This window comes from Alligator mississippiensis, chromosome 4, assembly GCF_030867095.1.
Source record: "Alligator mississippiensis isolate rAllMis1 chromosome 4, rAllMis1, whole genome shotgun sequence".
Classification (NCBI taxonomy): Eukaryota; Metazoa; Chordata; order Crocodylia; family Alligatoridae; genus Alligator; species Alligator mississippiensis.
This window is the reverse complement of record NC_081827.1, coordinates 6,341,259-6,355,919: the sequence shown is the minus strand read 5'-3', so window position 1 is coordinate 6,355,919 and position 14,661 is coordinate 6,341,259.

Genomic DNA, 14,661 nt, shown 5'->3' with positions numbered 1-14,661 from the left:
GAAGTGGGGAGTGTGGAAGGGAAGGATGATTTGGGGGCAATGGCACTAGACTGGATGTCAGGAGATTAAGTTCAGCTCCTGGTGTTGTCCCAAACTTCCTGTATGAGTCGAGGTGAGCCACTTAATTTACCATCTTCAGTCCCCCACGTGTCAAACGGGGCTAATCATCTTCCTTTCCCTTCCCCTTTGTCTCTCTTGCTTATCGACATCCTGTATTAAGCACTGAGACAGGCACCGTCTCCCCGTAGGTATTCACAGTGCTTAGCTCACAGGGCCTCTAGTCTTCACTGAAGGCAGAGATATGACATGATAAGCTATATGGAACTATAAATAACAATTATGCCGCAAACTCAGCTCAACAGGATCCTTGCTGCATTTTAAGATGATTTTTCTCTCCGCCAGGTTTCTTTTTTTTCCCCACCTCCCAAGATCCAGACCAGTTTTATTCCATTCATAAGGGACTTTTAGCTGCTGAAGTTAAACACATATTGGGATTTAATGCAAAAAGAGATCTATATCTCTATATAAATTGAGACCAGTGATACTCAGATCACAGGCCTCAAGTTACAAGTGTCTGCAACTTAGCACTTGAGGCTCTTGGCAGAAAACATGATCAATATTTTTTTACTAGAGTAAGTTGTTTAACACTATATGGATGCATACATATAATAAGCACTAAAGAAGCTGACTGCTGGTTAGTACTTGCCCCTGTTGGACTGTGCACATATTACCAGTAGTGTAAGAGTGATGCTGATGCTGTGATGGTCCAGAAATTATGTGAGGCAAGGATTTCTTAGAGTGATATCTATTATTGGGGTAACTATGTAGCTGGCATGAAGTTAGATGAGCTTTCAAATGCAGGATATTTTGGCTGCCTACGGACTTGCTCGTTCATGTTGTAATTAGATTAATTGAGTCTGCTCCATGTTCTAATTAGAACGTGAATGAGTTGTCTCACCATCATGTGTATTAAGACCCCGTGCATTTTAAAATGGCCAAAGGGGCACTTTAATTAAAGCTCGTTGGATGAGTTTTAGTTAAAGGGTCCCTAAGGCCATTTTAAAATGCAAGGGGGGCACTTAATACATGTGATGGTGAGCTGTTTTAATTAGAGCAGCTCTTGGGGAACTGTTCTAACTAAAACAGCCCCTCTGCACCCCCAAGCACATGTATAGGCACCCTCTTTCCGAGTCTCTGATCACAAGAACCAGGCACAGCACAGTGAAAAAAGAGCAGAGGGGAGGGGGTAAGAGAGATTCCCAGGGGTAGTAGACAGACAAAAGGCGCTGACTGCTGGGAGATCAAGGCTTAGCAAAAGGGAGGAGGGTCATTCTCACCTTTCCTGTGTGGAAAGAATTCAGGAGCTGGGTAAAATATAATGTGCTATAACAGGGGTTGTCCTCAGGGGATACTCGAGAAGGCCCTAGGGGGTATGCGCGGGCGGGTAGGGATGGGGCGCCACCACACATTATCCTGCGCTGCCGTGCAGGTGCCCCTCACCTGGCTGGATGCAGGGGGCAGGGGGAGCTTGCATGCTACGGCTGCCACTGCTCCGCATTCGGCTGCACGTCATCTCTTCCCATCCACCCTGCTCTGCATCCGGCCACCAAGGGTATACTGCTCCACATCCGGCTGCCGGGGGTACACTGATCCAAAAAGGTTGAAAACCCCTGTGCTATAAGACATATATCAGCATTTAGTCCTTGGTTCTTAAAGTGCATCTACACATGCCTTAATGCGCTTTAGTTAATGTGCATTAAATTTAGTACCTCCATTGTGAGCTACCTGGAAAATTCATATTAGCCTGTCTTAATGTGCATTAACTAAAGAGCAAGGTTTTTAAGTGACACTTTAAGGCGCATTAAAATAGATCAATGCACATTAAAATGCACTTGTAGACATGCTGTTATAGCCAGCTTATGATTTTTTATTCCCAAGCTCTACTTGGGAGTTTGGTTGGTCCAATAAATAGGAAACAGAATTGGTCCGATAAAATATATCACCTTAAGGAATCCTTGCCTCCCGTACATGCTAACATACAGGCATTGTTTGCTTTTGGTTGTGCTTGCCACAATTCAGCTAGGGAGACAGATGTTGAGGTTTTTTGCTTAACGTTGATTATTCACATTGAACGACAGGAGTGAGTGCCACAGGTTTCGGCTCTGAGTTTCAGTTTGGCAATGCAAAATTGGAAGCATTCAAGCTAGTCTTGCCTGGGAGAACCTCTTACTCCTAGGGCATCAAATACAGCTGGTAGAAACTGGTACGGTACCTAGCAGCACTTGTCTTTGTACACTGCCTTCAACCACACCAAACAGCGTTCATTAATTGCCAGGACCATGGGACCAGCTTGCATTGGAGGAATAGCTTCAATTCAAATAAGCCAACCACCCCAGGGGCAGTTTTTATTCCAAATCCTGCCTAAGGCTGCAGAAATGACAAAACTAAAAAGCCACAAATGGATGTTCGGAAATGGGCAGGGGTTGAGAAGTCAGTTAAAGCACACACCAGGTTCAAGCCAGGTTTCAGCTGATAACGCTTGTCTACATACAATTAGAGCTAATTTAATGAAGCTTGCTGGGATGCAGAGCTGGGCGAGCCGCACTAAAAGTGCCCCCGCGTCATGTGTATCAGTGTCTCCAGGCATCCCCATGCTAAAAAAATGGTGGCGGGGCATGTTGAACGAAAGCTTATTGAATGTGTTTTATTTCAAAGTGCCCCGCCGCCCTTTTTTTCAGCGCAGGGACGCATAGCAACGCTAATACACAAGACGTGGGAAGCTGCTGGAGCGCATCAATGTCCGTGCTGCTGCAGACTCGACTAATCGAGCCTCTGATGCACCAGATTTCCAATGTGGCTCCGCACACGATCGCAATGACTAGCCTCTTGCTTAGTAATGCCTTCTCAAATGAACTTAAATGTTCAGATACAGACTGGGGTGAAAAAAGGAAATGCCTTCTTGATACAGCATTGGCCCATAAATATGCTTCCCCCCCGCCCCATGTATCTTACATTAACAAAGTTGGAAAGAGCCTGGTGGAGTTTAGCAAGCTCGTGTCCCCCATCCCTCCTCCTGGAGACGATCCAGATGGGACGGGGCAAGTCATAGGGATGACTGCTGAGACTGTAATGACTCAAGCTGCAAGGGCTGAGAGCCAGGGGTAAGCCCTGAGTGCTACCGGTGAGTTGTGGCATGGCTCCAATGGGAGCTGGGAGGCTGTAGTTAGACTTTTTAGAGGGGGTATGAGGGTTGCAATGGATAGAAAGAAAAGAAACCTCCGTCACCTGGAGACTCTTCCAAAAGGGCATTGCAGTGCAACAAGTGAGACGTTAACAGGGGGCAAAAAAGCAGCAGAGACATCTGGGAAAAGAGGGTCAAGGCCTTAGCATCAGGGCTTATACACAACCTGGCAATATGCAGTATGTGCAAAATTAAATGTTTCACTAAATACTATAAGACAGCCAAAAGCAAAAGCACGGTGCGTGCGATTGTAACGGTGCGCCATCAGTGGCAATGCTATCAGCCCACCAGTCTTCCCAGATGTCCCCTCAAATTGTCCCTTCTCATCACCTGTGTGTTGGGTCTGACTTAAACCTGGGAGCGGGTCAGGATCAAAGCCACCCCCATTCTCTTACCTCCTGGGTGTCACCCCACAAACTAACCATAGGGCTTGCATGGCTGACCCAACCGCAGGGACAGATCATCTTCCATGGAAAATGAATTAGCAATGGAGAGGCGCATTCGAGACATTGATGCTCAGTTTTCAGGCCATCCAAAACACCGTGGGGTTGGTTTCTCTGCATGGATAAAGGGCTTTTGCAGGTGAGGGAGGAAGTGGCTGATGCTGTGATGATGTCCTGGTAAAAAGTGAGCTACGGTCTTCCAAGGATGCACCCCACATGCTCCATGTGCCAGTGAGGCTTGGTATTTGCTTCTACCAAGAAAGGGACTGAGAAAAATGATCAGCATTTGAGTGTATCTCATCAGGCCTCTGGGGAAGGCCCCAGGCCAAAGATTGCTGCTGTGTGATCTGCACTTCTGATCCATGCAGCATTCGCCCCATCCCTCCAGGACCTGCCAGAGTCATGTGCACAGGGCTCTTTTTGACCTGGAGTTGTGACGATGGTGTTGCAAAGGTCTGCTCTTCAGTGCATGGGGGTAAGTCTCCACGCACAGAGCGAGGGCAGGATAAACGCTAGCCCACTGTCACCCAGGCACTGAGAGCTGCAGTCCCCAGGGCTGTCATGTTCACTGCAAAGTTTAGCAGCTCACGGCACCTGATGGATGGTGTCAGCTCAGCAGCCTTGGATGGTTTATTTTTGCTGCTGAATGACTCCCAGTGTTGCAATTAGAGCCATTCGAGGCAGCTGTTTGGGCAGAAGTGCTCCCCGTACCTCGCTACCAAGCTGTCTGCCCTTCCCAGGTGTTGGCGCTGGGAAAGAGATTGGATCCACCCACACGCTGTGTGTCTCCGTCTCCAGGCTGAGCTCAACGGGCCGAGTAAAACTTCATCGGACTGAATTGGATCAGGAGAGAGAGAAAGACCCATTGTGACCTCCATCAAGAGATGGGTTGGGGCTGAGAACAAAGCAAGGAGAAGATGGGCTAAGGCACGTGGCTTCGTCCTAGTTAGACCCAAACTTTGGGGACTCTGCAAATGGGTCCATGTTCTGACCTGCTATGTTTGAAGCACACAGAAAACCAGGGGCTCAAACACAAGGCGCTCTGGACCCACCTGGATGCGGCTACAGCTCGGACCTGCATAGCCAGCAAGAAGAAAGACAACCTGATCTCACTCAACACAGTCACCTTTTAAAAACTGTTTTAGAGGTCTCAAGGCACTTATTCTAGTGAGGATATCATCCAGCTGGCTCAATAAATTGGAAATATGTGGTTATAATGGTGACTCTTGCCTAGGCAATTTCTGGGCCCCAGGTATAGAGCCATCCCTTTGCTCTTCTCTATTAAATTGACTCTGGCACATCCTAGGAACAAGGTTATTATTGGCAGGTCTCTGCCCTCAACTGGGAGGCCTTGCAAAAGCAAATTGCCCACACCTATAGTTGCATAAATAAATATATACCCCCTGCCCCAATTTCTGCTACGTTGAACAAAATCAAGGTTCAAACATTGGTAGTAAAAAGCAGTCAGTCTACTAGGGAAGGGAATGGGAAGAAGTCTATTGATTTTTTAGGCTCTTCCTCTCTGCCTTCGCAGTACTCCAAGGTTTGGGCTTCAGATGTTTGAATCCAGTGGATCTCAGAATGGGTCTGTTTGCAAAATCCTGATCCAGTTCCTGCTTCAGTCCCAGGGGCTGAGGGTGCTTGCACCTTGGGGTCTTGCGTGAGGGCTTCGGGAGGTAAAGATGAAGGCCTATATGTCCCTTTGCCACTGCTGAGCCAGTGCTCATCCACCCATCCCCTGCAGAAGCAAGGTGGGACTCAGGTCTGCCCCAGTCAATCTCATTTCTCACGTTTTTATCAGAACGACGTCAGCTCTGGGCTGCGAGAAGATCAGTTCCTGTGCATGACAAAAGGCTGGGGTGGAAACAGCGTCCCTGGCAGCAGGCAGTTTCTGGCGACAAGAAATCTCCTCCTGGGAGAGCAGGTCCCTGGAAGCCCGTCCACCATCGTGCCGTTCCCATCATTAAAGCAGTAGCTTCAACGCGTAAGCTGAGTCCAAGTCTACTACCCCAGCAAAGCGCTCCAGTGAAAGGAGCAGTAAGTATGAGAGCAGGTAAGCTGGGGATGTCAGTGGACACAACAACGTTAGTCCCAAATCCGGCACCTCCTCTCTACCCTGAAACCCCAAACCCCACAGCTATGAAAATGCCTAATTCATGTTACGGGGGAGAAGGAAGGAGGGGGTCTGAGCTCCACTTAGTTTCCAAAAAGCCCCTGGAAACACCAATGAATCTACAAGACGCTAAGAACTGAAGTCACTGCTTCTTTTTAAACTATTTATGTGGCTTCCCTCGCATCCATTAGGACTTTCCCCCCTGGGAAAAAGAATTAAGATGCTGTCATGGCAAATGGACGGGGAAAGCGGGTGAGGAGTTGGGAAAGCGCCGGGACTGAAAGCAATGACGCAAACTAATGGCCTCAAATGAGATCAGGAGGAATGATGCAGTCTCATGGCTTGGCATCTGCATGAAGGAGAACTTCACCACGCCACGTGCATCCTGACAAGGAGCTCCAGGAGGTCCTCTGAGCTCCTTGCGAGCTCAGAGAGGGGCCCCATCATCCTCTCATTGAGTGGATGCAGCCATGTCAATAGTGCCACAGGTTGTCCCCGAAGCCAGCAGTGTCCCTGGTCAAAAGGGACTGGGCAACCTTGAGGGGGGCAAGTCCCCCTTGGGTTCTCCATCACGTCAGCCAGAGATGTGACCTCAGCCTTGGGTCATCCCCAGCTGGAAGGGGCTGCCAGGATGGATCACTCTATGCACCACCTCTTTTCTTCTCCTACTTGCCCCTGCCGGCGAGAGGATGGATGGGCCCAGGGCCTGGCTCAGCACAGTCATTTTAATGACATCAGGAGTCATTCTCCTGATGTCACATGAAACATCTGGATCAGGCCTCTGAGATCCACACCCAAGACACAGAGCATGGGTGAATGCTTGATGTTAACTTGAGGATGTATGACCATGTTTCAAACTCGCTCATTCAGCACATCTGCCTTGTGCATGTTCATACACGCTTCAACTCTGGGCTGCAAGGCAGCACCGTGGTGTCCCCAGAAACACTCTTGAGAGCATCTGGAAAAGTCAAAAGGTGCAAATGACATAATGTACCCAAAGCTGTGTACCACGTCCGCTAATGGCTGGCATCGGGAAGACCTCAGATTCTCCTGCCCCAAGCCCCTGTCTTGAACTAGAGGAGAACCATACTTGGGCTATTAGCAGGGTAAGGACTCGGACACACCACTCTGATTCCATCCACAATGTTATAGGATCATAGCATCAAAGTGAGGGCTGGAAGGGACCTCAGGGGGTCACATCTAGTCCAATCCCCTGCTTCAAACAGAACCAGCCCCAACTACATCATCCCAGCCAGGGCTTTGTCCAGCCGGGACTTAAAAACCTCCAAGGATGGAGACTCCACCACCACTGTGGGTAACCTGTTGCAGTGCTTTACTACCCTCCTAGTGGAAAAGTTTTTCCTAATATCCAACCTGAACTTCCCTTGCTGCAACTTGAGCCCATTGCTTCTTGTTCTGTCGTCTGCCCCCACTGAGACCAGTCCAGCTCCATCCTCTTTGCAACCCCCCTCCAAGGAGTTGAAGGCTGCTGTTCAATCCCCCTCAGTCTCCTCTTCTCCAGACTAAATCAGTCCAGTTCCCTCAGCCTCTCCTCACCAGTCATGTTTCCCAGCCCCCTGAAACATTTTTATTGCCCTTCGCTGGACTCTCTCTAACTTATCCACATCCTTTCTGTAGTGCGGAGGGCCCAAAACTGGACACAGGACTCCAGATGTGGCCTCACCAATGCTGAATAGAGGGGAGGAATCACTTCCCTCGATCTGCTGGTGATGCTCCTGCTAATGAAGCCTAGGATGCCGTTAACCTTCTTGGCAACAAGAGCACACTGCTGGCTCCTATTCACCATATTGTTCACTGTAACACACAGCTCCTTTTCTGCAGAGCTGCTGCTTAACCAGTTGGTCCCATCTGTCCTAAGTGCAGGACTTTGCACTTGTCCTTATTGAACTTCATGAGATTTCTTTTGACCCAATCCTCCAATTTGCTCAGGTCACTTTGAATCCTAGCCCTGCCCCCAATGTATCTACTACTCCCCCCAGCTTGGTGTCATCTGCAGACTTGCTGAGGGTGCACTCCATCCCGTCTTCCAGGTCGTTGATGAAGACACTGACCAAAACCAGCCCCAGGAGCCATCCCTGGGCACTCCACTTAATACCAACTGCCAACTAGACATTGAGTCATTGATTGCTACCCTTTGAGCCTGATGCTCCAGCCAATTTTCTATACACCTTTCTGTCCATCCATCCAGCCTGTACTTCCTTAGCTTGCCTACAAGAATGCTGTGGGAGACCGTATCAAAAGCCTTGCTCAGATCAAGGTACACCACATCCACTGGTCTCTCCACATCCACAGAGCCAGTCATCTCGTTGGAGAAAGCAAACAGGCTGGTCAGGCATGACTTGCCCTTGGTCAATCCATGCTGACCGTTCCTAATCTCTTTCTTCTCCCCCCAAGTGATTAGAAATGGATTCCTTGAGGATCTCTTCCATGGTTTTTCCAGGGACTGAAGTGGGGCTGACTAGTCTGTAGTTCCCTGGATCCTCCTCCTTCCCTTTCTTAAAGATGTGTATTATATTTGCCCTTTTCCAAATGTCTGGGATCGCTCCCCAATTGCCATGAGTTTTCAGAGATGGTGGCCAGCATCTTTGCAATCACATCAGCCAACTCCTTCAGCATCCTCGGTCCCATTGCATCTGGCCCCATGGCCTTGCACACATCCAGCTTTTCTAAATAGTCACTAACCTGTTCTTTCACCAGTTGGCTGCTCCCCTCCTCCCCAGACTGTGCTGCCCGGTGCAGTAGTCTGGGAGCTGACCTTGCCTGTGAAGGCAGAGGCAAAAAAACAGCATTGAGCACTTCAGCCTTTTCTGCACCCCCTGTCACAAGGTTGTCTTCCCCAGTCCATAAAGAACCCACACTTTCCCTGATCGTCCTCTTGCTACCGACATACTTGCAGAAACCCTTCTCATTACCCTTCGCATCCTCTCCTAGCTGCAACTCCAGTTGCATTTTGGCCTTCCTGACTTCATCCCTGCATGCCTGAGCAATGCTCTTATACTCCTCCCTAGTTGTTTGTCCAAGTTTCCACTTCTTATAAGCTTCCTTTTTGCAATTTAGCAACTTCAGCCTAGTTCCCTGCTAAGCCAAGCTGGTCTTTTGCCACACTTGCTAGTCTTTCTGCGCATTGGGATGGTTTGTTCCTGCACCCTAAGTAAGGCTTCTTCCAAGTACAGCCAGCTCTCCTGGACTCCTCTCCTGCTCAGACTGGCTTTCCAGAGGATCCTGCCTATGAGTTCCCTGAGCAAGTCAAAGTCTGCTTTCCTGAAGTCCAGGATCCTGCTGCTCTCCATCCTTCCTTTCCTCTGGATCCTGAACTCAATCATCTTGTAGTCACTGCCGCCCAAGTTGCCATCCACTACTGCATTCCCCACCAATTCTTCCCTGTTTGTGAGCAGCGGGTCAAGAATAGCAGGGCCCCCAGTTGACCACGCCAGCACTTGCACAAGGGAGTTGTCTCCAAAAACTCAACATTGTGTGGTGTGTTTGAAGCAGATTGACAGATAGAAAGTGCATGGTTTGAGTGCCACCCAAGCAACCAGCTGTGCTTCTCCTCCTTATTTGCCTTTAATAAAATCATCTCTCAGCTGAAGGCTCCGAGTCTGGGAGGATGGCCTGACCTCTGCGGTGAGCTGTGCCGCATGCAGCTTTTGTTACCGGTTAATAGCAGAGCTCGTCGCTTTAGAAATCCTTGGTACGATGGTCCTCAGTCTCGGCTGCAATACTGAGCAGCAACACTGAGCAAGTCATGTGCTTCGGGCAATGCTCTACATCAGTGGTTTTCAACCTTTTCTCATTTGCAGACCACTACAAAATTGCAAATGGAGGTGTGGACCCTTTTGAATGGGAAGTGTGGGTATTCACATACATTTAATTGATCGTAGTCATCTTTTGTGGACCCCTTAGACATAGTCTGTGGACCCCGGGGGCCTGTGGATCACAGGTCAAAAACCATTGCTCCACTCCTTGTCAACCTGAAGACACACAGCTGTGCACATCAGCACTGGTGATGGCTGTGGGAGATGGCAGAGGCTCGTGTGGGCAACAGGTTGGACTCCTGGGCCTGGTACCTCGTACTTACAGCAGCTCCTCTCATTGCCCCTGGCAATGACTCGCTTTGTGATCATGAGCCTCGGTTTCCCCACCTACTAGGTAGTGTTTGCTGGGTGGCCCGGCAAATTTTTAGGCAGGGCAGAGAGACTGGGTATAGCATTGTACTAAAATGTATCTCCGAACCCCTTGGCAAGCTAATAGGAGACTATCTATCCCATTAGTGCAAGTTCGATGATAACTAGATTTGCTTCCCCGCCCCAGTTCATTGGGACGACTAGTCAGTGCAGTGCATTTCACCTCCAAGACGCCTGGTGGAGTCAACCCCACACCTGGAGTGGCCCTGTGTCTATTCAAGGCTGTTTGCAGGCGGGATCTGGGATATGCTCTGCGGAGCTTCCTATCGTGCAGTCTTTGTGCTTGCCCCGGCCTGAGCCCAGCTTTGTAGAGCTGCCTCCTGTTCATACAGGACCCAGACGGCCATTGCCATGGCACGGCGTGTGCTCAGACTGCTACCAACCCTTGGGAAATCAAGGCAATGGTCTCTCGGCAGTATGTGCATTTGCAGTCAGCTGGGACGATAACTTCTTTCCAGCGACAAGCGGAGTAATTTTTGACTTGGTGTTGAACCCACTCTGATGATGAGCATCCAGGCTGTAATTAAGACAGCAGCATCTGCTTTAAGCGACAGAAGCGACTTATTGCAGGCCACCCAGCAAGGTGGGGAGGCTGGCAGCAATCGTTTCCTGGCCAGACTACTCCTCACAACCTCCAGCTGGCCTGCGGCACCAGGGATGGCCACCAAGTGACTCTGCTGCCTTGCTTGGGGCGCGAGAGAGATGCAGGCAGGAGATACTGCTTTCTTCCCCACCGTGCTGCCCCTCCACAAACCTGTTTGCCTAGCCACCTTGCTGAGCTGCCAAGAAGTAGGGTGGCTTTTCCCATCACAAGTTGTGGAGAGAGGCCTTTTCTCCCAGCCTGGTTTCTAGCAGTCCCTAAGCTTCTCCCACCCTTCTGTATCCCAAACCTTTATATTGCCTTCGCTTCACACTTCCACATTTTTTTCTCTGCAAGCATAAAGGCTCCTCAAAGAAAGAGGAGATGCCCCTGAAATAACATGACTCCAGAAGCTGGTGCTTTCAGCATGGCAGGAAGAAACGCGCATGGCAGCAACATGGGGAAACTGAGGCAGCAGGCTACTCAGGCCCGTATTCATAAATAGGATTGAGGTGCTTAATTCCCTGTTGATGGCAGGGGGAGCCAGGCGCTGAAATACCTTGGAGGACATAGTATAGGTGATTTGCCCAAGGTGATAAGGAGAGTCTGTGGCACAGAAGAGGCATGAAGTCATGCTTCCTGAATGCCATGGCAGACCTCTAGGCAGTGAGCCATACTGGATAGGCCATTTGGGCACGACCCATTGGGCCCTTGCACAACCCCTCTACATACGGGAATCGTGACCGTCGGAGGCAGTTGTATCCCAGGAGTTACCGTCTCGCTTGCAAGACAGCAAAGGGCCCGAGCTCATTGCCTAGATAAGACGATCATGTACAGAGCCAAGAGCAGTGACCTTTCCACGCTGCATGAGTGACGCCAGGTGGAAACACAGCCTGTCCCAGGACCCCTTTAAAGAGGCACCGGGCCTGTCTAAATGCCGAGAGGTGTGATGCAGAGCGATGCTCTCGCCTCCCTCCCCCGAGACTGCCGTGGATACTCGGTTTTGCTTAGCCCCCGTCTGCGGGAGCAGGTGTGCAAAGGTCATCCCCGAGCAGCGAGGAGCTGTGGTGATTTATGGAGAGGTTTACAACTCGGCTTTTATCGACGGAGCAGCTCCGCACGGTCCCTGTTGGGTGCAGCTGGCTCTGCATGCAGCTCAGGCAATGCAAGTGATTCACCCATATGGAGGAGAGAGAGTTCCTGCTGCCCGTTCAAGGCAGAAAGCCATTTATTTTATTTAAAAGCAGTCAGGACTTGTGATAGAGGTGATATCTTTTCTTAGACCAACTAGATTTTTGCAAAAAAAAAAAAAATTCATTTATTTGATTTGATGTTCAAAACCCAGCATCCTGAGTTACTCCTGATTTATCTTCCAAAATGTGGCTGTACCAGGTTGCCACTGGGCCTGTCGTGAGAGATGCACCTGCATGCAAAGCTGAGGGCAAGGGGTCAACAGGAGGAGAGGTGTTAGCTGAGCCCTGTCGGCGGCTGCAGCAACCTCCGAGCAAGTAAGCAGGGTGGGTTCGGGCTTCGCTTTCCTCCAAGACAAGTCCCTTGTGAGTGCTCAGTGCATGTTGCATATCCACACCAGACAGCCTCCCTCAGGACCCGGAGGATAAGCCTATTTCCTGCAGCAGCTTTGAGGCTCCCTGGTGCCCGGGGAGCACCCCCTTTGCTTTGCACCCTTTAGGAGAGGGCCCTGACCCCTGGCTGGGGGTGCTTCTCCCTCTTCTTGCAGCTCCTTTTGCTTTGCATGAATTAATACTCAGTTCAGTGAGACTTGAGCCTGACTCTCCCCCACTTCAGGCCGAAGGGAGTCCTGAGTGCCTAGGCAAGTGCCCAAACCGCAGAGATGTTGGGGGTGAAAGGAAGCAGTGACCACCTCCTAGTCCTGGGAGAGGCTGGCATGCCATTTGCCATGTCCGAAGGTTGTCCACCAGACCGGTAGACACAGGTGCCTCCAGGCTGAGTGGGGGGGCAAACGTTGTTGGGGAACATGTCTGAGGAAGCAGGGATGGACCGTTTCTGTCCCTGGGGATGCTCCATCCCAGAAGTTCATCAGCAAAGCTGCACTGGGCTCATCGCTCTCGAGCCCTTGGTGTCTGGTGGTGTGAAAGCAGAGCAGCCCTCTTGGCAAACTCACAGCTTTTGGAGCGTGCTAGAGGCCTCACAATGGCGGTACTAGATTTAATGCCCATTACATAAGTGCATTAATTGAATGTGTAGGTGCACCTAAGAGCTTGAGGAAGGGGAAGTGGAGGCCCAAGCGTGACTGTTTCAAAATGAGGTATATGCCTGCAATAGGCTGATTTGTTGTTCATTCTGCCCCCCGAAGCCAGCAGTCACCACTCTCGGAAACAATTTTTTTAATTAAAAAAGCATCAGTCTCGCTTCTCCCCGGCTTTGGTGCTTGTTCTCTGCGTCACTTCATCCAGCTCCCACCTAATGCTGCTGACTCAGGCCTAGGCATTTGTCTCTGTTCAGCAGAGGCAGGACTTACAGGTAGACTGGAGGAAGCCAAGGGGCGGTGGGCTTCCGAGTTCAAATATCTATGATGAGTGCAAAGGGAAATCATTTTTAATGGAGTCCTAACACCAGGGACGGGCTGGAAGTAGATCTCATTTGTCAGGGCTGGCTGAATAGAGAGAGCACAAGACGAAGGGCTTCACTGTCTCCAGGGACAGTGCAACCAATAGAGAAATTCATCCCACTGCAATAAATAACAGGAGTTTGTCTGCAGAGGGAATAAATAAAATCCAAGGGCCAGCCTGTCATCCCCTTACTCTTCCTGTTGAGTGCATGGGCACAGAAATAACCCCATTGATGCATTCATCTGGGACTCTGTGCTGGATCTGCTAGGGGATTACTTATCTATTGGTGGAAGGACGGGTGGGCGTATGGGGTCGCAGTCCAGCCAGATCGTAGGGATCACCGGATGGGATCCCAGGTTCCTAACCATGGGACACTGCACGCTTCTGTGTTTGTGAGCAGGGCTGGAAATGTTCAGCCTGGCAGGCAATAATCATTACCAGGAACAAAGGGTTTAGAATGGAAACGATCCAAGATCATTACACGTCCATCCATGTCAAGGCCAGAAGAGATCATCGGGATCATCTAGCCCCTAGTGCACGAGGCTGAAAACCTCTCCCAGGGAGCTGGGGTTGTTAGTGCTGATCCTGCTGCCATCATGGGCAGAAGCATTGAGCTTGATCTGTCTCCAGCACAATACAGCTGTCCCAGCCCTTCCCTGTGTCGCGATGACACTTCTGGCACAAATCCAGGCCCACCGGCGCTTTCCAACTCAGAGAGTGCCAAAAGTTAGGCTCCTCGATCCACCTCTTAGGTGCCTAAATATAAAATGACCTCCTCCCACCGGGGCTGAACTGTCATGAGTGTCACTGGAGGAAGTGGGCATCGTGGGGATTCAGCACCTCTGGCTTAGGGGTCACTTTTTGCCAGGTAAATACATAATGTTTCGATCAAGTTGGAAGCAACACCTAATTGAAAAGGCAGGTTCCTCGGGTTGGGAATGTTGCATTTGAACCATCTCAGGTTGGACAAACTTCCCCCAAACTGGAGGCAGGAAATCCAGAGGCCACAACACTTGCAGCGGGTTGGTAAAATAGACTTATTGGCAGTTTTGCTGGTGGTGAAACCCATTGAACCTGACCAGAGGGACCTTTTCTTGGGTGCGGCTGCAGGACACAGGGACCTGTCATTTCTCCAGAAGTTTTTGGGAGGCTTTTGGTCTGATTCAGCTAGAAACCAAATTTCAGGGGGAAAAATGGGATTCCCCTAAGCAGAACCCAGCATTTGGCTGCTCGGACAGAGGAGGCCCAGGCCACAATCAGTAAATTTAACAACCAAATGAATGGAGAACAGTAGAGCCTGATCCCTGGCCGGCTTCCCGGCTTCAGTGATGTTCCTCTGAGCCCAGGGCTGTAAGGACGAGGAGCTTCAAGAATGAGAAGGACTAGCAAGAAAGCAAAGCACTGAGCTGATGAAAAGGTTAATCCTTTCCAAACATCACTTGCTTGCTCTTTGAAGTCCAACCAGGGATTTAACCCCAGAAGCAATCT